The sequence below is a fragment of the Schistocerca gregaria genome, chromosome 5 (genome assembly GCF_023897955.1).
Source record: "Schistocerca gregaria isolate iqSchGreg1 chromosome 5, iqSchGreg1.2, whole genome shotgun sequence".
NCBI lineage: Eukaryota > Metazoa > Arthropoda > Insecta > Orthoptera > Acrididae > Schistocerca > Schistocerca gregaria.
Genome location: NC_064924.1, coordinates 26,471,754 through 26,495,751, shown reverse-complemented (window position 1 = coordinate 26,495,751; position 23,998 = coordinate 26,471,754).

The window sequence follows — 23,998 nt, the reverse complement described above, 5'->3', positions numbered from 1 at the left end:
AATACCGAAAACTTCGGCGACGTGGGTAACGGAAAGACCACTGTACGAGCACAAACAATTTGCCCACTTTCGAATACACTTGGCTGCAACATAACGCGCTCACAACTAAACAGAACACAGTGTCCAGCCGACGAGTAGCAGGTCCGGCCGGCAGCTGCGCGCGCGCCGCCCTCCGTGCTTCCGCACTGCCAGCCGCCATACGCCGGCCGGCGCCGTTCCGAACGCTTCGCGTCGGCCGCTCTCTGTTTCAGATCGCCGCCGCCCTCAGCAGCCCTGAAGCTTTGACGCTGTAATTCCCAAATGAAGTGTTGTCGAGTTGTTCGTGTGAGTGGCTAATTAACTGATCAATAACAGTAACGGAGCTTATTTTTAAATGGATTGTGCAAAGAGACGATCAAAAAAGTTTTTTAAATGTTTCGAAAGTCATTTTTCTCCTTCTCATTGCGTTTTTTTTATAACAGCCGCGACTTCGTATCACGTTTCTTGCTTCAGAGATGTACCGCTTTTGAAGATGGCCATCTGAACAAAGCAGCCTTCCGCCCTTGTACCACGGCTGGTGAGCGGCAGGAGGCGAGCGCTGCTGTCGAGTGTCGAACGAGAAACACCCCCCTCCGACAGCCTCTAACCCCACAGTGGCCGCGCTGCGTACTTACCCCTCTCCCCTTGACGCAAGCGGCCTACTTCAGTTACCTCGTTTCGAAAACACTAGCTCAGTTAAAATTAATCGATCTTAAAATACTACGGTCATAGTATTTTTGTTTGGCAGTGAACACCAAGAGCACGCTTTTAACAAGCTCTTGAAGTTACTTGACTTTTTGGACTCAGCTGTTAGTTGTTAGCTGCTGCTATCATACACTGAAGAGCCACAGAAACAGGTCCACGCGAGCACGCACAAGCGCCGTAACACGACGTGGCCTGCAGTCGACTGTTGTCTGAAGTCATTCTCAATGGAGAGAAGTTCAGATGGTTCAAATGGCTCTGAGCACTATGGGACTTAACATCTTAGGTCATCAGTCCCCTAGACTTACAAGGGGAAGGCCTCAGACACGGCCAACCGATTCGGCTCCAATTTGGCACGTCGCATGTGTAGAACCTAAAACGAAGGAATCTAAGAATATTTTGGGTCAACGCCCCCACGTTTTTGAGAAAATCACCCCTAACGGTTATGACGAGCAGTAGACTCAAAATTGGAGGGATCGATAGATAGTTGTAAATAGAACATTTTTCATGATCAGGTATGGGATCCGAAAACGCATACTTTTCCAGAAATCGAGGAAAGAAACTTTTACAACTGCCCCTTCTGTACCCACATGGTAAACGCTTTTCGCCGACAGCAACGACAGCGATCGGACGTGTCGGTACTTCCGCGTAGTCGTAGCGCCGCAAGCCGTCTTTATAGAAATTCTTGGATCGTGGCCTGTGATATCATCAGTGCTTCTTCACTACCGTCGTACACAAGCTTCTTAATTCACTCACAGCGGTCCCGACCGCTCATAAAGTGCAGTTATGTACCTCGTAAGAATACCCTGTGTTTTGCATTTGAGAAATCTTCCAGGAATGTGCAACCGAGTTCTCTAGAAATCCATGACTGGATAGTAGATATTATTGGCATCACATCCGATCAGGTCCACACAGTATATTTTGACATGGCGGAATACTGTTTCTTTGTGAAGTTTTTAGACCAGATACAACTGGAGAAAATTTTGGTGAATACTGGTGGGAAAGCAGAGTTTCTACATCGTGATCAGTCGGTGAGTACAGTTTCAATAAGTAACGCTGACATTGAGTGTAAACAAGTGCGAGTGTTCAATTTGCCACCTGAGGTTGAGAATTGTTTTCTTAGTGATGTCCTCGCCAAATACGGTGACATCCGACAGATTAGAAACGAAAAATGGTCGAGCCGTTACAAACTCCAATGTTACAGTGGGGTTCGCTCAGTTGACATGGCCGTTAAAGTCAATATCCCTTCCTATATAATGGTTTGTGGTTATAAGGTTCATGTCATTTACGAGGGACAAGTAGGCACTGGTATTATCTGTAACACGAGTGGCCATTCACGAGAGGATTGCCCACGACGCGTTGTCGTACTTCGAAACAATCTGCAACAACGACAGAGATTAATATTGGCTGATGTCCTAACTCAAAATCAGACGCCTTCTGTGACTGACTCCCAAGCGAGTACATCTGTGTCAGAGGACAACGATCTCGGTAACGGCACCTTCTCACCCTTACCTCAAATACCCGTGGCCAGTCACCCCTTGGCCACCGGTGTTGCATTATCTGTCGGTAACAAACGACGACGTACTATTTTTAGTGACGGTAGTGGTTCCGGCGACCAGGTAGTAAAAAATCAAACCGATGACGCGGAGCCACGTGCCTCTACACAGGACACGCATGTGTCTGATGGCTTAGTTACGACCAACAAATTCCCATTCAAACGCCCGACGCAGAAACTGTCAATACGAGGGCAGTCCAGTGTTTACAGCAATCTGTTCCGATGCCGCTTGTCGACTCGCCACAGGTTGCCAACACACAAGAGGCGGCAGTCAGTCAACTGCAACTCGTAAACACAGCGCATGAAGCACGCGGCGTAGAACATAACATAAACAGCCGCCACCTCGAAACTGCTTCCAAACAACACGAGGGCCCGAACGGCTGTATACAAACAGCCAATGCGGCTCCAAGCAAACACAGTGAGCCCACTGAAGCCGCGTCTTCGGACTTGCCGTCACCCGTTCCGAAGCAAGGACTTTCACATACTGCTTACAGCCATTACTCGCCGACTCCGCCGTCTTCTATGACACTTCGGACGACTGTGCGACGGCAAAATAAAGTTAAACCAAAAGATTCCGTGGCTTGGAAGTAACTCAAAAAGTAGTCACCGCAAAAACTGGTACAAAATTCTGCGGATGTAGGTTCGAAGTCCGACGGTGAGATGGACTGGGCTTCCTACGCTTCCCATCACGCACAAGTCTCGGACGATCTTGAGTCAACCTTATAAGTTTTTATCCCTGAACATTAATAGAGTTAGGGCAGATTTAAAATCAGCAATGCTACGGCAGTTTATCTATGAGTCCGAAGCTGATATAGTTCTGTTACAGGAAGTGTCTAAGTTTTCGTGTATCAGGATTTGGTAGGGGCATAGCTTGCCAAATTTTTGACGTCACTCTCGTCAATATCTATGCTCCATCTGGAACGACCTTAAAATCAGAAAGAGCTAACTTCTTTAAACAAGACATCGTATACTCGTTACGCCGCAACCCAACCCAGTTGATAATTAGTGGTGATTTCAACTGTGTGACCCACAGGAAAGACCAATCGCCGAACTTTAATTACTGTAGGGAACTACATGATCCGGTGCGTCACCTGCAGCTGAAGGATGCGTGGGAACTAAAATGTCCTACCCTGGTAAAGTACACGTACCTGACCACTACCGCATGTAGCCGTCTAGACCGTTTGTACTTCTCTGAGAACATTTGTCAACATATTCTGGACGCCGTTGACATTCCGGCTAGCTTCTACGACCACTACGCCCTCTGTGTCACGATAAATCTGGCCAAACAGCATACTAAATGGCATAGGATTCCGTGGAGCCTAAATGTTTCTATTCTCGCCAATGCCTTGCTACAAGATGTCATCTCCACGACATGGGCGGATTGTCTCAAGCAATGCTGCAGATATCCGAGCAAGATAGCCTGGTGGAATGCTGTGGTCAAACGGAGAATGCGATTACCCTTAAGAAACTACAGTTGGCAACGGGCGCAAGATGTCAAACGCACGATTGATTTTTACCAGACAGTTCTGCGAGAGTTTTATGCGACTACGACACCCACCAACACACAGGTGACGACCATCAAACAAATAAAGGCGAAGCTTATAGGCATAAAGCGAACGCAGCTTGAAGGATCTAAAGCAAAATCGCTTCAGGAGGACGAACTTGCATCGCTGTATCACCTCATAAAAACATAGTGCCCATCGCAAGCGAGCTTTCATCGGGGAACTGGACACAGATGATGGACTCCGTTTGACCCGACAGAGTGATATTCTTACTGCAGTTTACCGGTACTTCACGGATCTGTACTCGCAACACGATACATATGGTGATGACGGCGCCGATATCGTGCGTGCTCTGCCCACCGTAGTCACACCTGCGGACAACTCGGCGGTCGTACACGATTTTGCTCCAGACGAAGTCCTTGAACTGACTTCTGGCTCGCTATCGAATAAAGCTTCTGGCCCTTATGGTTTGCCACGGGAATTTTATGTGCGTTTCTCTCCCATAATCGGACACGCATTTACCGATGTTCTCAATGAAGTGATGCGAGGGAGTGACGTGCCGGCCGAATTGTATTGATACCAAAAATGAAACACCGAAAAACCTTAATTTTCGACCTATTACTTTACTCAATTTTGATAACAAAACCTTTGCCAGAGCACTCAACAGCAGATTGTCTCCGTTAATGAAGGAAGTGATTCACAACCATCAATCATGCTTCCCTGGTCGCACTATTATGACGCCCCTTTCGGAATATAGAGATATAATAGCCATAGCGTCAGTCACTAACGTGAATCTCGCATTGCTGTTTATCGACTTTTGCAAGGCTTTTGATCGCGTCCTCCGCGAGTACCTCCTACAGCTACTGCAGCGGTGTGGTTTTGATCAACGGGTTATTAATGTCGTGCAACATTTCGTCACGGGCATAACAACCAGAATCAGTGTAAATGGACAGCTTACTGAACCCATCGAGGTCCAAAGAGGAGTGCCGCAGGGGAGCCCTCTCTCCATGATATTTGTTTTATCGCTCGAGCCGCTCTTACGCTCTATTCATCACAAACTTGCATGCCTTTCGATCGCCGGGACATCCTTCATAGTTCATGCTTACACCAACGACGTCGGAGTGTTATTGCGCAACGACGGTAGACGAGTACTGTCGTGCTTCCAGTGCTAAAATCAACGCTGGTGAATGCACCTTTGTCAACATTCGAGGATTCGACGCTGTTATTATACCATGGGCGAAGCGTGTCGAAGCCCACACCACTCTGGGGATGATTATCGACATATGCCCGCTAAAAATGAATGCAAAAAATTGGAAGCAGGTCACCAATAAAATGAAAGATGCCATCTATGAAAACAATTGGCGGTCCGTTAACATTCTCCAACGCATACGACTCCTCAGCAGTTATATATTCAGTAAAGCGTACTATATAGCCCAACTATTTCCAGTACCCAAGATGCAGGCCAAACACGTGATGAAACACTAATAGATTTATCTGGCAAGGGCATCTGTTCAAAGTGAAATACACCACGCTGACGTCTTCCAGACAGGCCGGTAGACTCAACATGCCTGACATTAACCGAAAGTGTAGTGCGTTACATATTAAACGAATCATCCATTTGTTGGACAAGGAATCTATCAGCGTAACAAGGTGGCTCTTTCGAACCTTACAACCCACCGATATGCACCCACCCATTGATATAGGTAAAATACATTACAAACTACGACATGTCAAGTAGTTTTTTCCTTGAAGTAAGCTATATTGATGGACATTATTTCACGCAGGATTTACCGACGACGCACCTGTTATTAAAAAGATGGACATCTCCAACAGTCCGGAATCCCATTGAACTTAAATACCCGAGTGTTCATTGGAAGGCAGTTTGGGACAACATAAGTCTAACCGTCCACATGGTATAAAGTGGTAAACGATGTTATACCCACTAATGAAAGGTTGCATAGAATCGGCTTATGTGACAGTGATAAATGCGTCCGCTGTGGTCTGGTCGACACCTTACGCCATCGCTTCCCTTGTGGTGGTCATCTCATTAACTGGACATGGGTGCAGCAGAGGCTAGGCCTGATTACCCGCAGCAGCCCAGCCAGCCACTGCACTGACATCCTGCTCTGGCCGGACACGAAACATTTTCCCGCTACCAAGAACAACACCGTGATGTGACTGTTAGGACAGTTTGTGACATATATCATCATCCACAATAGGGAAGATAATCTCATTAGTTTCGAGGCTTACATGAGACCGGCACGTTGGAAGATGAAACGTTACCCGAATTTCCGGAAGATGTTTGCTAACATGTTAGACATAATTTTTGAAAAACGAGGCGTTGGGTAATTATGGATGCAGGTAAGGACACAAATCACACGCAAGACTATGTAACGAACAAAATACACAACGAATAAGGGGTTACACCTGTTCATGGGACTGCTCCCGACTTCTCAATGGTGTTATTAACTTCATTATGACGTTTTCATTAAATTATGTTTCCTGTGCACCTCTTGTTATCCGTTTGTATGCTCCAAATGACTAAGTTTTGGACGGTTATTAATCAAATGACAGAACTGCCATTCTAGTTAAGACAGTCAATTATATATATGAAACTTCCTGGCAGATTAAAACTGTGCGCCCGACCGAGACTCGAACTCAGGACCTTTGCCTTTCGCTCTACCATCTGAGCTACCGAAGCACGACTCACGCCTGGTACTCACAGCTTTACTTCTGCCAGTATCTCGTCTCCTACCTTCCAAACTTTACAGAAGCTCTCCTGCGAACCTTGCAGAACTAGCACTCCTTAAAGAAAGGGTACTGCGGAGACATGGCTTAGCCACAGCCTGGGGGATGTTTCCAGAATGAGATTTTCACTCTGTAGCGGAGTGTGCGCTGATATGAAACTTCCTGGCAGATTATAAGGTAGTCCTCACTTTTCTTCGAACAACTAGATGGATGGTACTTGTCATATAAACATTCGAAACAAATATACTCACGGCACCAAGAACATCTAATAAATGCAATCTTTTGACAGCTACACTGTTCCTTTCGAAGAGTCAGTGGAAAACAAACTTGGTTTACATGTAAAAATATGTCTTTTTCGGGAATTAATTTTGATGCGTACCACGCATACGATATCATTGCCTGAAAAATCGGTGCTGAAAGTTGGTTATGAGTTATGCTGAGAACAGTTATTGCATACGTGCGGTTGTTCAATTACCGCTGGGTTTCCAGAAGCACACTGCAATTCTGAAGCCTGGAAATAAATCTTTTAACCTGGAGATAGAAATAAACATCACACGGCTCGTACACAGGTGTGCAATTTGGCAATATTACTTTTACTGTGCACGTCGGCTGACCCTCACCATCTATAAACATTGTGTCATATATTGTAGTATTAATTTGTCCCCTCCAGGAATCCAATATTAGACAAAACTTGTTATCAGAAACGTATGGTTTTAAAACATTCTCAAGAAATGTTCTGTAATTCGCATTCGTCAGTTTCCCGGATTTGGAGCAGATAATGTAAACATTTTTCAACGAGTCGGATAAACTATTGACCTCTTCTATAACCTGAGGACCAAATGTAGCATTCGTTTCTTGTAAACACAGGAAAACCTAAGGCAACACTTTTCCAGAGGATGTTATGGCATATTGCGCCGTCTATGAATGTGTCAGTTGTTTTTACTACCAATTGCGACAAGGGTTCGTTTTTCTCCCTTATGTGATAACGTGCGTCGAATGTTCACCCGACATTCTGCTTGAGCGGTGTTGATCACGTAATCACGATTAAAACCGGTCATAAGTGACGCCGTTTGCGTGCTGAAAAGAGCAGGCACTTTCTGTATATCTTCTACAATTTGTACCTCTTTAGGAGAGACGTATTTAGTAACGTGCCGTTGACGAATTTTATACTCCGATTTGAAATTTCTTGCTCAAGATAATGACACAGCAAACGTGAAAACCTTGTTGAAGCGCTGCACCTGCAGCCAAATCCTGAAGTACTCTAGTTGTTACATTCTCGTTACGACAACGAGATTCGTCGTATGTCCACTTATTTATCGCCTGGTATTTGTCGTATCTTGTCCCTCCTTTAACGATATCACTTTCCCACAATTTCAAGTACTTCTTCCTTTTCAGGGCTGCTGTTGTTCCATTCTTTTGCAGTGTTTGTAAGTTTCAATTTGGATGATTCCTGGCTACCGCCACCGTCTTTACTTTTACTTCAAGGGGTATAGCGCCGTAGTTCAATTGTTTAGTAATCGGTTCTAATACTCATTGGAAACAGAAGAAGCACATATTCCCAGCGACGTGGAAATTTCCAATGTGTTATGACAATTTTGCGTATCACTAATCGGGATATCTTCCACTGAATCACCTTCTGCTTCGTCTTCATGGCACAGTACTTCAGTATCAACAAAAGTCAAAATCTCTCGACAATAGCCGCTCCTATCAATCTGGAACGCCGAGAAACAGAGCTGCCTGCTTCCGGTAGTGCACTGATAATGCAGCTGTCTTGCAACACTTTTACAAACCAAAACACAGCGTCGGTAACTTCCTGCTTGCCATCGCCTGACAGGCTCCCAACTATATACTACAGCAATAGCCGAAGGGTGTACATCCTCCATTATTCAGATTACGCATCTGAAAGACATGACACAACAAACAATAACTAGTTACTACGGCATAAACAGACGAGCTAATTACTACAAACTACATTCAGTACTCGTCATTTCTTACTTACGGAGGAGCACTGTATTCATTCACAAAACGTATTTCATTCGGCACATTATCGATGGAAAAATCACTACGTGTATCCGCGAGGTTCGCGGCAGCCTAATGACGGAAAACAACTATTTCCGATTGACTTCTATAAGTCCCGTGCTGGACACCTTCACTCTTCCAGGTTCACAACTATGATACAAGGAGGAGACAATCGGGACAACCTAACTCTCCCCGCCTGCATTCTACCCTGTGCCTCGCTGTAAACAAGCGTCGCGCGGTTGGTTATATGTTCAAAAATAGTTCAAATGGCTCTGCGCACTATGGGACTTAACATCTGAGGTCATCAATCCCATAGAACTTAGAACTAGTTAAACCTAACTAACCTAAGGACATCACACACATCCATGCCCGAGGCAGGATTCGAACCTGCGACCGTAGCGGTGGCGCAGGTCTAGACTGTAGCGCCTAGAACCGCACGGCCACTCAGGCCGGCCTTAAAAGTTTAATACTTTACTAACTCACGGCGTTTGGGAAATTAGTTTAACTACCTTATTATCATCATTCCTTATTGATTTACTTACCTTATTAACCCTCCTATCCCTATAAACTGAGATATGGAAAAATGCAAACGAAAAGAATAACATCCGTTAGGTTTCTTCGAGATCCGAACCTGTGTTTTCCAATTCCCAGGCAGTTACCTTGGCTGTTGCGCTATCAGCGAAAAGCGTTTACCATGTGGGTACAAAAGCGGCAGTTGTAAAGGTTGCTTTCCCCGATTTCTGGAAAAGTTTGCATTCGCAGAGCCCATACCTGATGATGAAAAGTGCTCTATTTACAGTTATCTATTGATCGCGCCAATTTTGAGTCTATTGCTCGTCATAACCTTTTTCGTGATTTTCTCAAAAACACGGGGGTGTTGACCCAAAATATCTTAAGAGTCGTTCGTTTTAGGTTGTACACAAGCGATATGCCAAATTTGAGCCGAATCGGTTCTAAGGACAGCATACACATCCATGCCCGATGCAGGATTCGAACCTGCGACCGTAGCAGCAGTGCTGTTCCGGAGTTAGCGCCTAGAACCGCTCGGCCACAACGGCCCGCATGGTAGAAGTGTTTCGAAGGAAGAGTGTTTACAGGTGTGCCGCAGAGCAGTGTCGTAGAACCGTTGCTATTCACAATATATATAAATGACCTTGTGGATAACATCGGAAGTTCACTGAGGTTTTACGCGGATGATGCTGTGGTATATCGAAAGGTTGTAACAATGGAAACTTGCACTGAAATGCAGGAGGATCTGCAACGAATTGACGCATGGTGCATGGTAATTGAATCTCAATGTAGACAAGTGCAATGTGCTGTGAATACATAGAAAGAAAGATACTTTATCATTTAGCTAGAATACAGCAGGTAAGCAACTGGAAGCAGTTAATTCCATAAATTATCTGGGAGTACTCTTTAGCAGTGGTTTAAAGTGGAATGACCTTAAAAAATTAATCGTCGGTAAAGCAAATGCCAGACAGATTCATTGGAAGAATCCTAAGGAAATGCAGTCCGAAAACAAAGGAAGTGGAGTACAGTACACTTGTGCGCCCACTGCTTCAATACTGCTCACCGGTATGGGATTCGTACCATATAGGGTTGACAGAAGAGACAGAGAAGATCCAACGGAGAGCAGCGCGCTTCGTTACAGGATCATTTAGTAATCGCGAAAGCCTCACGGAGATGATAGATAACCTCCAGTGGAAGACTCTGCAAGAGAGATGTTCAATAGCTCGGTACGGGCTTTTAAAATCAGAGAGATTAGAGCCCACATAGAGGCATACCGACAATCTTTCTTTCCACGAACAATAACAGACTGGAATAGAAGGGAGAACTGATAGAGGTACTCAAGGTACCCTCCGCCATACAGTGTCAGGTGGTTTGCAGACTATGGATGTAGATGTAGAAGTTGTGCTGCAGGGAACGGACATCGTGAATCCTGCAGGGCTGTCCATAAATCCTTAAGAGTGCGAGGGGGTGGAGATCTCTTCTGAACAGCGCTTTGCAAGGCATCCCAGATAAGCTCAATAATGTTCATGTCTTCGGATTTTGGTGTCCAGGGTAAGAGAGTTCCTGGAGCCACTCTGTAGCTATTCTGTACGTGTGGTGTGTCGCATTGTCCTGTTGGAATTGCTCAAGTCCGTCGGAAAACACGATGGACATGAACGGATGCAGGTGATGAGACGAGGCAGGATGCTTGCGTACGTGTCACCTGTCAGAGCCGTATCTAGGCGTATCAGGGGTCCCACATCACTCCAACTGCACGCGCCCCACACCATTACAGAGCCTTCAGCAGCTTGAACAGTCCTCTGTTGAGATGCAGGGTCCACGGATTCGTGAGGTTGTCTCCATAGCCGTACATGTTTATCCTCTCGACACAATTTGAGACGAAAGGCAACATGTTTCCAGTTATCGAGAGTCCAGTGACGGTGTTGAAGGGCACAGGCGAGGCGTAAGGCTTTGTGTGTGCAGTCGCGAAGTGTGAGCGCATGGGGGCCGGCCGCGGTGGTCTTGCGGTTTTAGGCGCGCAGTCCGGAACCGTGCGACTGCTACGGTCGCAGGTTCGAATCCTGCCTCGGGCATGGGTGTGTGTGATGTCCTTAGGTTAGTTAGGTTTAAGTAGTTCTAAGTTCTAGGGGACTAATGACCACAGCAGTGGCTCAGAGCCATTTGAACCATTTTTTGTGAGCGCATGGGGCTATCGCTCCGAAAGTCCATATCGATGATGTCTCGTCGAATGGTTCGCTCGGTGACACTTGTTGATGGCCCAGCACTGAGATCTACAGCAGTTTGCGGAAGAGTTGCACTATTGTCACGTCGAACGTTTCTCTTCAGTTGTCGTCGGTCCCGTTCTTGCAGAATCTGTCTCCTGCCGCAGCGATGTAGGAGATCCGATGTGTTACCGGATTCCTGATATTCACGGTACACGCGTGAAATGATCGTATGGGAAAATCCCCACTTGATCGCTATCTCGATGATGCTGTGTCCCATCGTTTGTGCACCGACTATAACACCATATTTACACTCACTTAAATCTTAGTAGCAATAACCCATGTAACAACTCCGCCAGGCAGTTGTAGTGTCGTATAGACGTTGCCGACAGCAGCAGCGTCTTGCGCCTGTTTAGATACATCTGCATTTGAATACGCATGCCGATACCAGTTTCTTTGGCGCTTCAGTGTAAAATACGGCTGAGATCCGTGGCCCGCAATGTGACATTACTGTCATAGGCGATCTGTCACAGTGCTTGTTACATGTCGACTGCTTCATTTGAAAGAAGTATCTCTTAGTCCTATACGAAAACCTCGTTTGTCGCATTGCACAACTCTCTTCCCGGGTCACCGACCTGCAGCCACGAACCTATTTCCAGAACCTCTACAGGTCTCTGTGGGTCAAACGGCGATGACCGCATCGGGAAGAGGTGACGGAAAAATAAGAGAGAGTGGTGGACGGTGTGGGGGTGGGGACGGTTTATGCAGGAACACGGCGCCCCGCTGCGGTCGCCCGCGGGCTCTTAATGGCGGCGCAGTGTAGCCTGTGTATGGGAGGATGATGAACACGCACACGCACACGCGCACGCACACACACACACACACACACCACGTGGCGCGCGCGCAAAAGGCAGCCAGAGTGGCTGTAGTCGGAGAGGCGCGACAGGGCGGCGAGTGCGCGCAGCGCCGGCGGCGCGGCGCCGCGTGGAGAGGCTGCCGTGCCAGGGAGCGAGCCGGGCCGCCTCGACAGCCGCTGCTGCTCTGAGACGTAGCCGGCCGACACTCGGCGGCACTGGCGGGGCCGACACGGTTGACACAGCGTGTTCGCTCAGAGCGTTAGCTGCCCTCTGTAATAAAAAAAAAACTGAGTTAATTGATCAACGACGAACTGAAACAGGCGTCTTGCGACGTCCGCCACGAGCAGAAGCAACGAACGAACACGAACAAAATGAGATTTAAAAAAAGCGGAGAGGAGAGCCGTTCTCACGTGTGCCGCACTCACACCCCCAGCTTCCCAGATCACTTTTTTGGTCACACTGTGTCCCAGATGCATTCAACAATTCCAGTCAAACAGTTAAGATTTTGAAACTTCCTGGCAGATTAAAACTGTGTGCCCGACCGAGACTCGAACTCGGGATCTTTGCCTTTCGCGGGCAGTACTCTGCCATCTGAGCTACTGAAGCACGAGTCACGCCTGGCCCTCACTGCTTTACTTCTGCCAGTAGCTCTGAGGGCCGGGCGTGAGTCGTGCTTCGGTAGCTCAGATGGTAGAGCACTTGCCCGCGAAAGGCAAAGGTCCTGAGTTCGAGTCTCGGTCGGGCACACAGTTTTAATCTGCCAGGAAGTTTCATATCAGCGCTCACTCCGCTGCAGAGTGAAAATCTCATTCTGGAGTTTAGATTTTGTGTAAAAGGTTAGGACATTCGAATTAACTTTAAAGTTTATTTTTATGAAGAAGCGCATTTAAAAGGATAACTAGAAAAACTGACATAATATTACAGGATAATATTAATGCTATGAACACTCGAATACCCCGCACTCCAAATTTTCCTTTTTGTTCGATTTTTATTGTGTATTACACATGTAATAATGTTGTTGTTGTTGTGGTCTTCAGTCCTGAGACTGGTTTGATGCAGCTCTCCATGCTGCTCTGTCCTGTGCAAGCTCCATCTCCCAGAACCTACTGCTATCTACATCCTTCTGAATCTGCTTAGTGTATTCATCTCTATGTCTCCCTCTACGATTTTTACCCTCCATGCTGCCCTCCAATGCTAAATCTGTGATCCCTTGATGCCTCAAAACATGTCCTACCAACCGATCCCTTCTTCTAGTCAAGTTGTGCAACAAACTTCTCTTCTCCCCAATCCTATTCAATACATCCTCATTAGTTACGTGATCTATCCACTTTATCTTCAGCATTCTTCTGTAGCACCACATTTCGAAAGCTTCTATTCTCTTCTTCTCCAAACTAGTTATCGTCCATGGTTCACTTCCATACATGGCTACACTCCATACAAATACTTTCAGAAACGATTTCCTGATACATAAATCTATACTCGATGTTAACAAATTTCTCTTCTTGAGAAATGCTTTCCTTGCCATTGCCAGTCTACATTTTATATCGTCTCTACTTCGACCATCATCAGTTATTTTGCTCCCCAAATAGCAAAACTCTTTTACTACTTTGAGTGTGTCATTGCCTAATCTAATTCCCTCATCATCATCCGACTTAATTCGACTACATTCCATTATCGTCGTTTTGCTTTTGTTGATGTTCATCTTATACCCTCCTTTCAAGACACTGCCCATTCCGTTCAACTACTCTTCCAAGTCCTTTGCTGTCTCTGACAGAATTACAATATCATCGACGAACCTCAAAGTTTTTATTTCTTCTCCATGGATATTAATACCTACTCCGAATTTCTCTTTTGTAAATAGCCTTTCGCTCCCTATATTTTACCCCTGCCACTTTCAGAATTTGAAAGAGAGTATTCCAATCAACATTGTCAAAAGCTTTCTCCAAGCCTACAAATGCTAGAAACGTAGGTTTGCATTTTCTTAATCTTTCTTCTAAGATGAGTCTTAAGGTCAGTATTGCCTCAAGTGTTCCAACATTTCTAAGGAATCCAAACTGATCCTCCCGAGGTCTGCATCTACGAGTTTTTCCATTCGTGTGTAAAGAATTCGCGTTAATATTTTGCAGCCGTGACTTATTAAAGTGATAGTTCGGTAATTTTCACATCTGTCAGCACCTGCTTTCTTTGGGATTGGAATTATTATATTATTCTTGAAGTCTGAGGGTATTTCGCCCGTTTCATACATCTTGCTCACCAGATGGTAGAGTTTAGTCATGACTGACTCTCCCAAGGCCGTCAGTAGTTCTAATGGAATGTTGTCTACTCCCGGGGCCTTGTTTCGGCTCAGGTCTTTCAGTGCCCTGTCAAACTCTTCACGCAGTATCGTATCTCCCATTTCATCTTCATCCTCTTCCATTTCTATAATATTGTCCTCAAGTACATCGCCCTTGTATAGGCCGTCTATATACTCCTTCCACCATTCTGCTTTCCCTTCTTTGCTTAGAACTAGGTTTCCATCTGAGCTCTTGATATTCATACAAGTGGCTCTCTTTTCTCCAAAGGTCTCTTTAATTTTCCTGTAGGCAGTATCTATCTTACCCCTAGTGAGATAAGCCTCTACATCCATACATTTGTCCTCTAGCCATCCCTGCTTAGCCATTTTGCACTTCCTGTCGATCTCATTTTTGAGACGTTTGTATTCCTTTTTGCCTGCTTCATTTACTGCATTTTTACATTTTCTCCTTCCATCAATTAAATTCAATATTTCTTGTGTTATCCAAGGATTTCTAGCAGCCCTCGTCTTTTTACCTACTTTATCCTCTGCTGCCTTCACTACTTAATCCCTCAGAGCTACCCATTCTTCTTCTACTGTGTTTCTTTCCCCCAGTCCTGTCAATTGTTCCCTTGCATTCTCCCTGAAACCCTGTACAACCTCTGGTTTAGTCAGTTTATCCAGGTCGCATCTCCTTAAATTCCCACCTTTTTGCGGTTTCTTCAGTTTTAATCTACAGGTCATAACCAATAGATTTTGGTCAGAGTCCACATCTGCCCCTGGAAATGTCTTACAGTTTGAAACCTGATTCCTAAATCTCTGTCTTACCATTGTATAATCTATCTGATACCTTTTAGTATCTCCAGGACTGTTCCATGTATACAACCTTCTTTTATGATTCTTGAACCAAGTGTTAGCTATGATTCAGTTATGCTCTGTGCAAAATTCTACCAGACGGCTTACTCTTTCATTTCTTAGCCCCAATCCAGATACACCTACTATGTTTCCTTCTCTCCCTTTTCCCACTGTCGAATTCCAGTCACCCATGACTATTAAATTTTCGTCTCCCTTCACTACCTGAATAATTTTTTTTTATCTCATCATACATTTCGTCAATTTCTTTATCATCTGCAGAGCTAGTTGGCATATAAACTTGTACTACTGTAGTAGGCATGGTCTTTGTTTCTATCTTGGAAAAAATAATGCATTCACCATGCTGTTTGTAGTAGATTACCCGCACTCCTATTTTTTTATTCATTATTACACCTACTCCTGCATTACTCCTATTTGATTTTGTATTTATAACCCTGTATTCACCTGACCAAAAGTCTTGTTCCTCCTGCCACCGAACTTCACTAATTCCCACTATATCTAATTTTAACCTATCCATTTCCCTTTTTCAATTTTCTAACCTACCTGCCCGATTAAGGGATCTGACATTCCACGCTCCGATCTGCAGTACGCCAGTTTTCTTTCTCCTGATAACGACATCCTCTTGAGTAGTCCCCGCCCGTAGATCCGAATGGGGGACTATTTTACCTCCGGAATATTTTACCTAAGAGGACGCCATCATCATTTAATCATACAGTAAAGCTTCATGCCCTCGGGAAAAATTACGGCTGTAGTTTCCCCTTGCTTTCAGCCGTTCGCAGTACCAGCACGGCAAGGCCATTTTGGTTAACGCTGCAAGGCCAGATCAGTCAATCATCCAGACTGTTGCCCCTGCAACTACTGAAAAGGCTGCTGCCCTCTTCAGGAACCACATGTTTGTCTGGCCTCTCAACAGATACCCCTCCGTTGTGGTTGCACCTATGGTACTGCCATCTGTATCGTTGAGGCACGCAAGCCTCCCCACCAACGGCAAGGCCCATGGTTCATGGGGGGGGGGGGGGATGTAATAATAATAACATTAAAAACTCCCGCTAAACACTCAAAAAATGAAAATTACGCTAGTACTATTTAGGTGTTTACTTTCCTTCCCAGAGGTTTCCTTTGCACTAGCTAGAAATTTTTCTGGAGATTTTATGTCAGATTGGCTTTTTGAGACAATAACAAATGTAATACGCCTTTCTCTTCTTTTTTAGGTCACAGGTGGAGCACGTTGTGCGTTCTTCCAACTGTTCTACGACGACTTCTACTCTCGGTTCTGCTGCACCCAAAACTCGGTGAAGGACGCTCCGAGTTCACGGGATGTGTAACACTCTCTGCCTTGCTTTTTATCTGTGGTGTCGCCAGCAAGTCTACAAGCTTGTTCAAAAATTAAAGAGTTTCACCTGGGTAACATCGTTGTCGGAAGTGAGAAGCACAAACGTGTTCACACCACTTCAATCCAACGTGCGGAAAAACGCAATTTGCCATTCGACGACCGAAGATGTTTATTTCGACTTAATGCGTTTCTAGAGGAATCTGTAGCTGGAGATTTAGTCTGTACACTTCTGTTCTCATCACTTTGATCACTATTTTCATTCGAGGAATTCACAGGTGACAAAGAAATTCGTATTCACTTTCACACCGTTCCTATAATGTTTACGTTCACTTTCAATTTCTTTGTCAGTATCTATTCCGACATCGCTTCTTAAACTGTCCTCAAACCGTTTTAAAGCTATCCTCAAACTCAGGATCCGTTAAAGGCGAACAACAGACGAAGACCTGTCTGATGGATCCATAACGCAAAATCCCGGGCCGGTGTCATGCGACCGCTACCGCAGGAGGAGCTGTCGTGGTACAGGTCTGCTGCCAGAGGAAACCACGGCAGCGTCTGGAAAGAGCGAACGGAGCACGCTGTACTCTCCAGTAACAACAAACGCTAGCTGTCTGTGATACCGCACCAGGGACGTTAAAGGTTTAATCCTACATGTAGTTGATCCCGTAATAGTAGTCGTATTTTTGCGTCCCGGGCCGTGCTAAAATACCAAGAGGCCCGAATAATCGCAAAATAAATGTAAACAGAGCCAAAACTGACGAACAAAATGCCCTAAACTACAATGTGTCCAAAAGAAATATTCTCGAAATCCCACTGAAAACGGCAAAATATAAACTCAAATTCCATCTACGAGAAGCTTAAGTTTCTGTAACTGCCTGTTCTAATCATAACGCTTTCTTTGTGACAACAACAACATTGCATGAACTCTAAAGATTTACTCATTGATACAACTTACTAGACTTCCCAATTCACAAGCATTTCTTCCACGTAAATAGTTTCTCTTCAAAAGGCGACTGCACAAAAAAAAAAAAAGAAAAAAAATCTGATTTGTCGAGCTGATGTAACAACAACGTTTCAGAATGGGTTTCTTTTGATTCCGAGAACAATTTGGTTGTACATATCCGTCGTTTTCTTATCACGTGTGTGTAATAATTTTCTCTCCAGTTACAGTGGAAGATCTGCTACGTTAAATAATGTAGGAACTGCATTCCATACAGTTTCCCTATTTAGCGCGTACTTAACGAGATTATTTCGAAGTGCAGCCAACAAAACCCGACTCTACAATTTGTCGTGACTTCCGTTGTTAACCATCTACTACTTCTTCCTGAGAGAAAATTGTTAATCTTCAGTAAAAGTCTGACGCTTACAAAAAAATCATGCCTAACCAGTCCCAGAACTTGCTGTTTTTCTGCATCTTCTCACCTTAGCAAACTTGTAGAACTTATGTGTTACGCTCCCCACAGACTGCTCAGTAGCACTGCGCAGCAGTACTGCCTTTCAGAATATTGGTCGATAAAGAAGCTACCGCCTAGTTTGATGGCAGAAAAAAAATTGGACGAAACATTGGTTCAAGGAACGTGAAAAATTACTCACTAAAGAAATGTTCAGAGAAATTAGGCTGAATTGAAAAAAAAAAATCAACTTGTTATGTGTTGATGGCCCTACATTTCATACATTACTGGAAATGATTCTCCCGTATTCTGGCGTCCCCAAACATGGGCATTCCCCCTCCCCGCCCTCCACTCTCACCGAAGGACGCCCGTAACCCCACCATCGGAAAACAAAATAATACATTTGAAGACGCTTATCTACAAGTATTGCGCTACGTTACCTTGCTACTGGCAATTCTTTCGAAGACTTGAAATTCACAAGAGCAGTTTCATCTCAAAGATTTGTGACATAGTTATGGAAACATTCAGTACACGATTATATTCGGATAAGTAATTACACAAAGAGATAAATATCTACAAACACTTTTACTTACAACTTCGCATTAATTATTTTTTTTAAAAAACAGCTTCCTTCTTGGCCTCTACTTTTCTTCTTAGTGGCAAATCATTTATCATTGTTTTTGTACTCATGTGTCCTAATATCCCGAAATGACAGCAATGACCTATACAGGGTGGTCCATTAATCGCGACCGGGCCAAAACTCGCGAAATAACCGTCAAACGTCCACCAGTCATGAAATACGCTATTCAATACCGCTTCAACCACACGCTAGCTATGTGCCAGACATTCATCATGTTGGAAGAACATCGCCATTCTGTCATGCAGTGAAACATCTTGTGGTAACATCAATAGAACATTACGTAGGAAATCAGCATACATTGCACCATTTAGATTGCCATCAATAAAATGGGGGCCAATTATCCTTCCTCCCATAATTCCACATCATACATTAACCCGCCAAGGTCGCTGATGTTCCACTTGTCGCAGCCAATGTGGATTTTCCGTTGTCCAATAGTGCGTATTATGCCGGTTTACGTTACCACTGTTGGTGCATGACGCTTCGTCGCTGAATAGAACACATGAAAAAATCTGTCATCATTCCGTAATTTATCTGGTGCCCAGTGGCAGCACTGTACACGACGTTCAAAGTCGTCGCCATGCAATTCCTGGTGCATAGAAATATGGTACGGGTGCAATCGATTCTCAACACCGACGTTTTTGAGATTCCCGATTTTCGCGCAACTTGTCTGTTACTGATGTGCGGATTAACCGCGACAGCAGCTAAAACACCTACTTCGGCATCATCATTTGTTGCCGGTCGTGGTTGACGTTTCACATGTGGTTGGACACGTCCTGTTTCCTTAAATAACGTAACTATCCAGCGAACGGTCCGGACACTTGGATGATGTCATACAGGATACCGAGCAGCATACATAGCACACGCCCGTTGGCCATTTTGATCACAATAGCCATACATCAACACGATATCGACCTTTTCCGCAATTGGTAAACGGTCCATTTTAACACAGGTAATGTATCACGAAGCAAATACCGTCCGCACTGGCGAAATGTTACGTGATACCACGTACTTATAGGTTTGTGACTATTATAGCGCCATATATCGCAAAGCGAAAAAAGTGGTCCCACTATGACATTCATATTCTTCACGTACTACACGAATATGTAATAAAAATGGGGGTTCCTATTTTTTTAAAAACGCAGTTTATATCCGTTTGACCTATGGCAGCGGCATGTAGCGGGCCAACCATAGCGCCATCTTGTTTCCTCCTTCAAGCTAGACGAGTTTCGTTCTTTGCAGTTTTTTCGTTTGATGCTTATTTCGTGAGATATTTGGCCCGGTCACTGTGAATGGACGACTCAGTATATTTCAGTACACTCTACTAATAGTGCTGTTTCGGTTTGTTTTGAACTCATCTGCCACTCGACAACAACGATAAACCTAACATAATTTAGCCTCCTTGTTCTTCGCAGCACGTGAGAGACTGTCTAGGATATTGTCAACACGGCCCATCGACAGCACAATATTTCCGGGCAGTGCAATGTACTTCCAAAAATTTATGTTCTCAGTGTTATTGTCTAACCCCACTGAGTCATGCCTACACTTTCGGTATCACTGCGCATCAGAAAATGTGTGTTCGATAAAAGAACGGAATGCACAGATGAATAGAATGACCTGTGGCCCACGCAAACGTCATTTGTGTTTAGTCACTGATAACAGCTTTATTTATTTCAAAATTACTGATTCGATGCATGCGCCTGAGACAAATGGGTTTTGGGTTTGCAAAGATTTGTTCTTTCTACTCCTGCGCCTCGCTGGGTTCGTCCTTAATGATGTATAATACAGGGTAAGTCACCTAACGTTACCGCTGGATATATTTCGTAAACCACATCAAATACTGACGAATCGATTCCACAGACCGAACGTGAGGAGAGGGGCTACTGTAATTGTTTAATACAAACCATACAAAAATGCACGGAAGTATGTTTTTCAACACAAACATAGGTTTTTTAAATGGAACCCCATTAGTTCTGTTAGCACATCTGAACATATAAACAAATACGTAATCAGTGCCGTTTGTTGCATTGTAAAATGTTAATTACATCCGAAGATATTGTAACCTAAAGTTGACGCTTGAGTACCACTCTATCGCTGTTCGATCGTGTGTATCGGAGAGCACCAAATTACGCAGGGATCCAAAGGGAACGGTGATGGACCTTAGGTACAGAAGAGACAGGAACAGCACATTATGTCCACATGCTAACACCTTTTTATTGGTCTTTTTCACTGACGCACATGTACATTACCATGAGGGGTGAGGTACACGTACACACGTGGTTTCCGTTTTCAATTACGGAGTGGAATAGTGTGTGTCCCGACATGTCAGGCCAATAGATGTTCAATGTGGTGGCCATCATTTGCTGCACACAATTGCAATCTCTGGCGTAATTAATGTCGTACACGCCGCAGTACATCTGGTGTAATGTCGCCGCAGGTTGCCACAATACGTTGTTTCATATCCTCTGGGGTTGTAGGCACATCACGATACACATTCTCCTTTAACGTACCCCACAGAAAGAAGTACAGAGGTGTAAGATCAGGAGAACGGGCTGGCCAATTTATGCGTTCTCCACGTCCTATGAAACGCCTGTCGAACATCCTGTCAAGGGTCAGCTTAGTGTTAATTGCGGAATGTGCAGGTGCACCATTATGCTGTTACCACATGCGTCGACGCGTTTCCAGTGGGACATTTTCGAGCAACGTTGGCAGATCATTCTGTAGAAACACGATGTATGTTGCAGTGCTCTCCGATACACACGATAGAACAGCGGAGGAGTGGTACTCAAGCGTCAACTTTAGGTTACAATATCTCCGGACGTAATTAACATTTTACAATGCAACAAACGGCAATGATTACCTATTTGTTTGTATGTTCAGATGTTCTAACAAAACTAAAGTGGTTCCATTTTAAAAAATGTGGGTTTGTGTTAAAAAACATACTTCCGTGCATTTTCGTATGGTTTGTATTAAACAATTACACTAGCCCCTCTCATCACGTTCGGTCTGTGGAATAGGTTCGTCAGTATTTGATGTGGTTTACGAAATATATCCAACGGTAACGTTAGGTGACTCACCCTGTATATACTTAGTGTTCAGACAAATAAAATTACCAAGCTCCTAGCTATTTGATCAAATCAAGAAACAGTGTGCCGACAACACGGGTGCGCTGCCTATTTCTGACGATCAGGTGCCGGCCGGGGTGATCCGAACCACAAGTCAGGTTCACTTTTTCTCTACATCTACGCAGCACTCCTCAAGCGAAGTGTCCCCTGTTCCACCAATAGTCACTTCCTTTCCTGTTCCACGTGAAAACAGAGCGAGGAAAAAACGACTGTCCGTATGAGCCTTAAATTCTCTCATGTCATCTTCACGGTCCTTACGCGTATGTTGGTGGCAGCAGAATCTTTCTGCAGTCAGCTTCAAATGCCGGCTCCCAAAATTTTCGCAGCAGAGCTTCGCGAGAAGACCGTAGGCTTTCCTCCAGGGATGCACATTTGAGTTCACGAATCACCTCCATAATACTTGCGTGTTGACCGAACATACCAGCAAGAAATCTGGCAGCATACGTTTGAATTGCATCAATCTCTTCCTTTAATATGACCTGGTGGGGATCCCAAACACTCGAATAGTACTCAAGAACGTTGCACTAGTGCTCTACATGCGGCCTGCTATACGGAAGATCCACAGTTTCCTACAAATCTCTATTATCGTCCACGCGAGCTCGCTCCGGTTCGTCCCGCCTTGCGACGTTACGTCCAGATATTTTAACGACGTGGCTGTGTCGACCACGACGCCACTAACACTGTTCGAACATTACGAAACTCTTAATCCTACTCATCTGCTTTAGCTAATATTTTTCTGCATTTAGAGCTAGCTGCCATTCAACTCATCAAATATAAATTCAGTATAACTCATCCTGAGATTTTTTCGATTGGTAGTTGAAAATTCAGTTCCGCGCTTACAAGTTCTGGCGAATATAATTAACACTGTTAAGGCTTTTTTTTAATACTAAGAGAAACTCACCCAGAACATTTCGTCGAAATATCGACATTTTTGTTTCTCTCAAAATCTATATCCACTACTTTAGTAATATCGTGATGTTCATATCACCCCACATAGTGGATTGCATATATCGGAAGCAAGCATTTATTCAGGGGCAGACTTTATTGATTTATGAACTTAACCTATGGTTGTGGTAAGTGGTTAATGACCCCTGGGAATAATCTGTCCTTCCTGTCCGGGGCATAGAGTGCGCACGCACTGATCGGTGTCCGAGAGGCCGCCACACGCCGTTTGTCGGACTTTTCTAATTGCAGTCTCTTCGTGAGATGAATGTGAGAGGTTGCAATGTATTTGCCCACAGAACACAGAAGAAATTAAAGAAATTATATAGAGCTCACCTCTTAACTCAACTTTCGTCAGAGCATCGCTTACCTACTGTATTCTCACGAATCTTCCACTCTTCAATGTATAGCATTTGAATCCACCTGATTTCGAGGAGTTGAGATGTCCGCTCCCAAGTCACAGACCCCTACTATTTCTCTCGAAATACAGTCACCTTACGACAACACTGTTACATTAGTTAGAAGGCTGACAGATAGAGAGCTATCAAAGCGACAAAAATAGCACATAAAGGAAGAAATTCACAAACGTGCGGAGTATACACAAACTGAGCAAATACAGAGCATACACAGGCTGTACAAAGGAATTCAGAAGCAGAACACCTACAATTCATCACTATCGAATGATGGTCTATAAATATCACTCTCTGCCTGTCCAAATCTCCTTCATCTTGTTTCTATGGTTACTAAGCTAGAAATATGACAGTGTAATGTTGCCCAAGTCTTCGCTGACAGCACAGAGTCTCTCTCTCTCTCTCTCTCTCTCTCTCTCTCTCTCTCTCTCTCTCTCTCTCTCTCTCTCTCTCTCTCCTGGTTATTTTTCTAACATCCAACAGACTAAAACCGTGAACTATTTAATCTTCGCTGTATTTACGTCGACCATACGTGGCGAGCATATTAAATATACATGTACTGGTCCACTAGAACAGGTGACTAGTGAACGAAGTTGTTTCCACAGACCTGTGTAAAGTTTTGTCGTCTCTGCTGGAGGAAGACCATATCGACTATCAGTCGTAAGGAGAGGGTTCCTCAGTTGTAGTTTCATAAGCAGTTTGATACATTGTGTTATAATAAAACACACAGAAGCACTGCATGGCTTCACCTGTGTACATGACCATACATTGTTTTTCCACCACGACTTCGTGTCTGCGTCAGGTTCCTAACTGACACTAACTCGTTTCGACCGATTGGCCATCACAGAAAGTTGGGCATAGCGCGATTTATGTAAACTATGCTCCCATAACGCATGGTATGGTTGA